Source organism: Corythoichthys intestinalis, chromosome 5 (assembly GCF_030265065.1).
Source record: "Corythoichthys intestinalis isolate RoL2023-P3 chromosome 5, ASM3026506v1, whole genome shotgun sequence".
Classification (NCBI taxonomy): Eukaryota; Metazoa; Chordata; class Actinopteri; order Syngnathiformes; family Syngnathidae; genus Corythoichthys; species Corythoichthys intestinalis.
The window spans coordinates 44,158,210-44,164,209 of NC_080399.1; positions in this window are offsets into that span (position 1 = coordinate 44,158,210).

A 6,000-nucleotide genomic window follows, 5' to 3' on the forward strand; every position below is an offset into this window, starting at 1 on the left:
TGTCGAAGTTGGCTTGTGTTTGTATTGTGAAAAAGCAGACGTATTCAGTTCACATACAGTAACTGCATCGGTAGTGTAAATCACTAATTTCATGACGAGATTAGAGTCCCTAACAAAAGTCTTGTCGCTTATCCATTTTGTAGAAACAATTGCTAATAACCTGACTTTTAATTATTCAATTGGTTTCAGATATGTCTCATATAAAAGCTAAGACCCTCCCTAATAATGTTGAATGTATAATGTGCAATGTTGAATTTTGGCAAGACAGAAGTTTTGTCGCCTACATAGAGGTAGTGTGAAAATTGAATAAAAAATGTACTTCAAATACAAAAATATGTCACATAATATAAGCAAATTAAGTAGTGGTGCCGTGAGATCCAAATTTAATATTTTGTATGACTTCCATGGGCTTTGGCAAGGATTCATACAATTTATTGATGAAGTCATCAGGAGCATCAAAGCAAGCAGTCTTGCTTGGCTCCCAGAGTTCATCAACATTCTTGGGTTTTGTCTTCCATGCTTCCTCTTTCATCTTACCCCAGACATGCTCAATGATGTTTATGTCTGGTGACAGGGCTGGCCAGTACTGGAGGATCTTGATCTTCTTTGCCTTGAGGAACTTTGAGGTAGAGATTGAAGTATGCGATGGAGCAACATCCTGCTGCAGAATTTGTCCCTTTTTATGGTTAGGAATGTAAGAGGCAGCTAAGATTTGTTGATATTTCAGACTATTTATCCCTCAGGGTGCAGACAATTAAAAAACCGTGTGGCATTTGCCAAGGCCCACGGCCTGTCAAAAGGATGGATGCTGGAAAAGTGGCAAAAGGTGGATTTTTCAGATGAATCTTCCACTGAATTACACCACACTCGCCACAAATAATGCAGGAGACCTACTGGAGCCCGCGTGGATCCGAGATTCACTCAGAAAACAGTGAAGTTTGGTGGTTACATCATTACTAAAATCATGGTCTGGGGTTACATCCAGTATGGGGGTGTGCAAGAGATCTGCAGGGTGGAAGGCAACATAAATAGTCCGAAATGTCAACAAATCTTAGCTGCCTCTTACATTCCAATCCTAACCATAAAAAGCGACAAATTCTGCAGCAGGATTTTTTTTTTACACTAAATTCTGTAGTCGACAAAACTTTTGATTGAAAAGTTTGACCTTTATGTCTTCATTAAAAGATAAATCTTTTTCAGTGAAACAAATATATTTTTGTACATTCAACACCATTTGGGAGGGTCTTAAATTTCATATGAGGCATTTCTGAAACCAATTGAATAATTAAAAGTCAGGTCATTAGCAATTGTTTCTACAAAGATAAGCGACAAGACTTTTGTCAGGGACTGTATCTGTGATCGAGTCTTTGAACAATGATACGATATTTGCCGATTTTCCAGTTTTTCGTAATTCGATTTGATTAGATTCAAGGGCATTCAATCAGTCTAATACGATGTCATACGTCCATTTAACACAATTACTTTTAGTTAGCAATTTTGATGATTTGGACAATTTTGTTGTGGAAACATTTCAGATATTTGAAAGACAACTATTCTTTTTAAGAAATTGCATATTTCAAAGATGATTGTTTATCAATTTTTTGCATTTCCACCGATTTTGACTTGATATTACTTGGCCAATCAATATATCATTCTAGATCAGAGGTCACGGAACCGCAGACCTCGGTTCAGTTCCGGACCCCCAAGCCGTCTAGACCGGATCTCAAGCTGTCCAGACTAATACACGTTGCAACAACAAAAATCTTTTTTTTCTGCGAGTTTGCAGAGCGGAGGTGGGCAACAAACAAACACCTTAGCGGTGACACGCGTGAGCCAGCCAATGGGAGTGAAGCATTTGAAAGTTATTTTTAGAACAGCATGTCTCACACTCGCTTTCCAGACTCCGCAGAGTGACAGCCAAAAACTAAGCCAAATGAAGTTGGAGGAAGAGGCGAAAAGGTACGGCAAATAGCGTGCTCAAAACTACGCAAGATTGATGCAGAAAACAGAGTGTTTAAGGAGGAGTGGACCAACACATTTTTGTTCATTTTACCTGGCGGCAGCACAAGACCGCTATGCCTCATCTGTTCAGAGACGGGTCAAAACAAAAAGTATTTCAGTGACGCACCGATTGTCAAAGATTGTATGAGTGCAGTTGCTGAAACTTTGCTTGATGGAAAGCAAAAAGAGGTCCGTCAAAAAATAAAGCAAATCCCTCTGTCAGCATCCACAATTAAAAAAAAAAGAAGTCTTGAACATGCTCTTATGTTGCTATTTAATGATTCAATTAAAGCACTTTTTTAGTTTTATGCACCTTTTATATTGTATTTACATTTTTGAATGTTGTAATTATCAGCATGGCCACGCAAAGATGCGTTTGTATTTTTTGAAAAAAAAAAAAAAATGCATGTGATAGCTAGGCGAAGATTGTAGGCTGTCGGCTACAGTCTGGAAATATTGGAGCCATCTAGCCTAGCATCGCGTTTGCTACAGCGTCACAGCAAACCCTCTTCTATCTCCGTGTCTCTGACTTTTCTCGCGTCATTCAACCAACATAGTAACGTATAGTAACGCACATTGTCTCGTTACCGAAACTGTGAAAGAATCCGAACGGAGAAAAAAAAAAACGTAATGCACGAAAAACGCACAGATTTTGAACGTATGGCGTACATATTTAAAAATCAGTGCTCACTCATACAAATTACGCCGAAACCGTACAACTTGACAGGTATGGGTGCATATTTAAGTTGTGTAAGCACATCGAAAAACAATAATCTTCGGCAATGTATTTTTAATACTTTGTTAAAAGTGCAAACGTAAGGTGCGTTCAAAGTCCCCTCAGCAATAAGAGTTTCGCAAACGATCACTCCATTTATATTATGTTGAAATGCAAACAAATTTGACAGAACACTAAAATATAATACAAATGGTAAAAATAGAGTACGCAGAGAAGAACAAGAAAACAAATGATCATCATTTTGAACATGCTTTTTACTCGCTCTTCACACAAACCTCTCTTCACACAAACCTCTTTCTCCCGCACACTTATGTTGTTTTCCGTTTTCCTTATGGTAAGCGCCAGTACCTCCTCGACCAATGAGATGAGCGGGATTGTCATTGTTGTAACAGCTTAGTGGTCAGAAAGCAGGAGAGGTGGGGGAATGCGTTCCCTTACATATTCTTGAAAAGCACAATACTAGTATTAGCTCGCTCTACAAATAAAGCACAATTTTCGATTTTTGTGATTCATGGTAATACGCAACAAGGTGTGTCCCTTATGAGCTTATAATGGGACGCGTACTATTGTTTCTGAAAATGGGACAATTCCGTTTTTCAAGGGGACTGTTGGCAACCCTAAGCAGTCCTGCTTTAAAGTCCAATCATGACGCTAGCTTGTCATGCTAGCCAAATACTGGTTTGTGTACTCAACACAGATATTTGATTTGTTGTTGCAATTATTTCAGCTTTTGGCACGCACTTCCTTTCCCAGGCGACAGCTTTCCCAACGTCGTTGTCAGTCTGAGGTTTCCAATGTTTCCTGAGGATGTTTCGCTTCTACGTGGGAAAAATACATTGGCTGTGGAGTTCAGTCGTTTGTTGTGAGAGGGAGCAGCTTATTGCTGAGCAGCAGAAAACGTGTTGTTTCTTTATGTGGAGCGTACAGAGAAGATGTATGTATGCATTCAGCAGCAAGAGCGCAGACCGCATTCTGGACATCTATTCATTTCAGGGGCCAATTACACGGCCTGCCGCCTGGGCCTCGCCACGTTGGAGCCAAAGAGTCAGCGTACGCGTCGGCCGACGTCTCAGCGCCACCGCTGCATGCCACGCCACAGCCAGATTTTTGTGGCTACGTAGCCAAGACAAAAGTCTCGGCGTTAAGACGACCCCTGTGACGTCTATCAAAGTTTGGATATTATGTGAGATGATGACTGCGCGTTTATTTTCACCCCCTCTGAGAGTGAAAGCGCTTACTCCCTCCTTGGCTTTGCCTTTCCCCACATATGGATCGCGTTACAGCAGCTCCCGCTCCAGACAGGCTACATGAGGGGACGGTCGGCCCGCTGTTTACGAGCGCTTCTATCAGCACAGGACGACGATCGACTCAAATTGAATTTGTTTCAGGCTAATGTTCAGCTCGTGAGTCAAAGGTTGAGCGTAGGCCACAAAGTTCACATCGCAGCTGAGTGAGTTTTTCCTGTTTAGAACATTGTCATCATTGCTCCCATGCCAAGTTTTGTCCAAACATCACACTTTTTTGGTAACATTTTGTTTTTATCTGCTAACATTTGTCTGCAGCTGCAAAAAAGAAAGTGAAAACAGTGGAATTTACATGCTAGCCCACTAATTAGCACTGTCACTTTGACACAACACATAATATAGTTAGGGGTGTAACGGTACACAAAAATCTCGGTTCGGTAGGTACCTCGGTTTTGAGGTCACGGTTGGGTTCATTTTCTGTACAGTAAGAAAAAAAAAAGCAAAATATAAAGCTAGTTGTTTATTACACACCTTTGTGCTTTCAACAATAGGAACATTAGCCTATACAAAGCTACAATTCTGCTTAAAAAGTAGCGGGTATTTAAAGATAATCCAACAACAATTTGCCTTTCAGACCCCGCGTAATGGTCAGCTTTCTTTCTGAAAGAAAGAAGAAAAAAGAAGTCCTGTGCGAAAGAGAAAAGCAATCCCAATGACAAAGATTTTAACATGTATTTTACAAATGAAATGCCTCAATGAATCTTTTTTTCTTCTTCTTATGAACGGTTTTCAAAAGCTTTATTGGTGGATTTTCTCAAGTTAAAGCGCCACACAGAAATTAATAAATTTAATTTGGTAAGCAGGATCTGTGTATTATTCTTATTATTTAATTACAGGTGTTTTAGCTCATTTCAATTCTTTTATTTAAATGGGCTATTATTTATTTTATTATGTGTTTATATTTTACAAATGAGATGTAGTATTCATTTATATTGTATATTTTATGTTGTATAACTTCAGTTCCTATGTGAATATTAGTTCCTACTTGTTTAGTTGTGGTAGGAGGGTTTTGTGTTGAACACAGGGTCATGTTGGTTATTATTATAGCACAGAAAACAGCAGTAAATCAACAAAACAAATCAACTGTGTCCCAACCTACCACTGAAGATCTGATGGACTCAAAAAGTGGGTTACGATTGCATATTAGTTTGAAAATCGACCGGATCCACCGTATTTTTACACGAGTGATTTCCGGTCTGCCCGATCCTAGCTACCGGTAGTAGTATTGACGCAGGAGGGTCGCGTCTCGCGTCAAATAATAAACTCTGCCGTTCTTTTCGCTTGCGTCGTGTTGAGCCGCTTCTGGGACGCGTCTAACACGCGCCCGCACTGAAACTGGTGTGCATTGGCTGATTGACTTTAACGCCCGCGTTTCACTGCGTTCTCTCGGTGGCCACGTTGTCGCGCCGTTGACGTTTCTGGGTTATACTGTCCTACCGTGTTGGTCCTCATATAATAGAGAAGACGGAGTAAATATAATCTACACAAAGAAACTAACCCGATCGACTCACAGCCTCGAAAAGTAAGGGTTACATTACGTCAGAAACTTGTTCGGTACGCCTTCGTTCCAAACCGAGCACCAGGTACCGAAACGGTTCAATACAAATACATGTACCGTTACACCCTTAAATATAGTCAGTGGTCATTTTAATGAAACCAACTTTAGTATGAGTGCTGACAAGAAGCTAAAATTAAACACTGCTTTGAAAACTGAAATGCCTGATTTGAAGATAAAAAAGAAAACAAAGAACACAGACGTTTTTTCAGGTCACACGCAGTTTACTTTTACGTCCTCTCACTGTTGTTATGCCAACAAACAAAAGACCATCTATTGCGTTTTCAGTTTCCAACGCTTTCAAAGTTGCCATGTTTTTGTTTGAGCTGCCATGTTTTTGGGGGGTCTGGCACATGAGTAGCGACTTTGACACAAAATCAACGGATGGATAATGGGTAGCCACT